The following is a 2,808-nucleotide window of genomic DNA, read 5'->3' on the forward strand; positions in this document are numbered from 1 at the left end:
CTTCAGAGGTCTAGTGGAGGCCATGCCTGGAGGGGTCATGAGAAGGGGGACCTACTCACTATTAGGGGGGGTCATCCAGATACCATAGCATACCATTGGAAGTCTAGTGGTGTCCATGTCTGGAGGGATGAGGAGAAGGGGGACCTACTCACTATTAGGGGGGTCATCCAGATACCACCGGACACCTTCAGAGGTCTAGTGGAGGCCATGCCTGGAGGGGTCATGAGAAGGGGACCTACTCACTATTAGGGGGGGTCATCCAGATACCACAGCATACCTTCAGAGGTCTAGTGGAGGCCATGCTTGGACGGGTCAGGAGAAGGGGGCCTACTCAATATTAGGGGGGGTCATCCAGATACCATAGCATACCATTGGAAGTCTAGTGGTGTCCATGTCTGGAGGGATGAGGAGAAGGGGGACCTACTCACTATTAGGGGGGTCATCCAGATACCACCGGACACCTTCAGAGGTCTAGTGGAGGCCATGCCTGGAGGGGTCATGAGAAGGGGACCTACTCACTATTAGGGGGGGTCATCCAGATACCACAGCATACCTTCAGAGGTCTAGTGGAGGCCATGCTTGGACGGGTCAGAAGAAGGGGGCCTACTCAATATTAGGGGGTGGTCATCCAGATACCATAGCATACCATTGGAAGTCTAGTGGTGTCCATGTCTGGAGGGATGAGGAGAAGGGGGACCTACTCACTATTAGGGGGGTCATCCAGATACCACCGGACACCTTCAGAGGTCTAGTGGAGGCCATGCCTGGAGGGGTCATGAGAAGGGGACCTACTCACTATTAGGGGGGGTCATCCAGATACCACAGCATACCTTCAGAGGTCTAGTGGAGGCCATGCTTGGACGGGTCAGGAGAAGGGGGCCTACTCAATATTAGGGGGTGGTCATCCAGATACCATAGCACACCTTCAGAGGTCTAGTGGAGTCCATGCCTGGATGGGTCAGGAGAAGGGGGACCTACTCAATATTAGGGGGGTCATCTATATACCACAGCATATCTTCAGAGGTCTAGTGGAGGCCATGCCTGGAGGGGTCATGAGAAGGGGGACCTACTCACTATTAGGGGGGGTCATCCAGATACCACAGCGTACCTTCAGAGGTCTTGCGGAGTCCTCCTGCTGTTCTAAGGGGACTGGTATTAGTAGAGCAGCCTGAATGTCCAACGTTCAGTTTACAGTTTGGTCACTAGATGGCGCCAGTGTACAAGTCACGCCGACGTTCCCCCTCGGCTGGCCGGGGGATCATTAGACTTGGACAATGGGTCACAGAACAAACATTGTGTTAAAGTGACTCCATCCCTCCCAAAAACGAAGACAATATTCTCCGGTCCCCTCTCCCATGCTGTTGTACTCGTCCTCGGCATCCTACCCCCCGCTGGGCACTGCTATTGTGCCATAGCGGCCGGGTGGTGATAACCCTGAAAAGCCTCATCGGTGCCCCTCTCTGATTTGGTTTCATTGTGGTGATCCTGCCATGAATGTTCTTGTTTAGGCACTCCTTGTTAAAGGGTGACAACGCTCTGTTTCCCTGTCTCCCAATTGTTCTCCTGTGTTGTCACCCTGGCTTCTGATGACTTCAAGTGGCCATTTCATCACACGTTACACAGACATGGTCCACTGTGGTCACCATGCAGCCATCACAGGAGTGCCTGTAGACAGGAAGTGGCTGCAACGAGGCTGCAGGAGATCAGCAGCACCGGGAAATGCCACGCAGTCTTCAAGCAGTGCCTGTAGACAGGAAGTGGCTGCAACGAAGCTGCAGAAGATCAGCAGCACTGGGAAATGCCACGCAGTGCCTGTAGACAGGAAGTGGCTGCAAAGAGGCTGAAGGAGAACAGCAGCACTGAGAATAAGGATTTCATTAAGGGGAAATCTGATCTTTTTGATGATCCGTGCACACATATCCCTCATAGAAATAATGAGCAGTTGTTATTTTTTTTTTAGTAAAGCGTTGCAACCGCGATCAGGTGCAATGCTCTGCCTCCTGCAGACTCTTCCTTCTGTCCATGTCCATACTGCATGATGGAGGTTCAGTAACAACAGACGGGAGGAAGGGTCAACGGACTACAACTGTGGGGACACCACCTCAGTTATATTACACTGAGGACTACAAGTCCCTGTGCTGCAATGGCTGATGGGACGTGTAGTTTCCACATTCACAGATCCTGTCAAAGCAATGGTGAATGGACGGCGCAGCTGTGTGAGCGTGAATGGACGGCGCTGCTGTGTGAGCGTGAATGGAGGGCGCAGCTGTGTGAATGGAGGGCGCAGCTGTGTGTGAGGATGGCGCAGCTGTGTGAATGGAGGGCGCAGCTGTGTGTGCGGGGGGCGCAGCGGGGGAAGCGTGAATGGACGGCGCAGCTGTGTGAATGGAGGGCGCAGCTGTGTGTGAGGATGGCGCAGCTGTGTGAATGGAGGGCGCAGCTGTGTGAATGGAGGGTGCACCTGTGTGAGCGTGAATGGAGGACGCTGCTGTGTGAGCGTGAATGGAGGACGCTGCTGTGTGAGCGTGAATGGAGGACGCTGCTGTGTGAGCGTGAATGGACGGCGCTGCTGTGTGAATAGAGGGTGCACCTGTGTGAGCGTGAATGGAGGACGCAGCTGTGTGAGTTGGGTGGGGGAGGGGGGGACCATGAATAAGGACAGAAAGGTAAACTTTAAAAAAAGAAGGACATTGTCTGTAAATGTAACAAATCCGACTTTCTAGTTTGATTGTTTCCTCCATTATTCGGTGTCGGGGACAATGGACAATTCCTCCTCCTCCGGGACTCTCAGCCAGGGGGGGGTCTCCA

Source organism: Nanorana parkeri, unplaced genomic scaffold, assembly GCF_000935625.1.
Source record: "Nanorana parkeri isolate BGI_ZX_2015 unplaced genomic scaffold, ASM93562v1 scaffold911, whole genome shotgun sequence".
In the NCBI taxonomy this organism is placed as follows: domain Eukaryota; kingdom Metazoa; phylum Chordata; class Amphibia; order Anura; family Dicroglossidae; genus Nanorana; species Nanorana parkeri.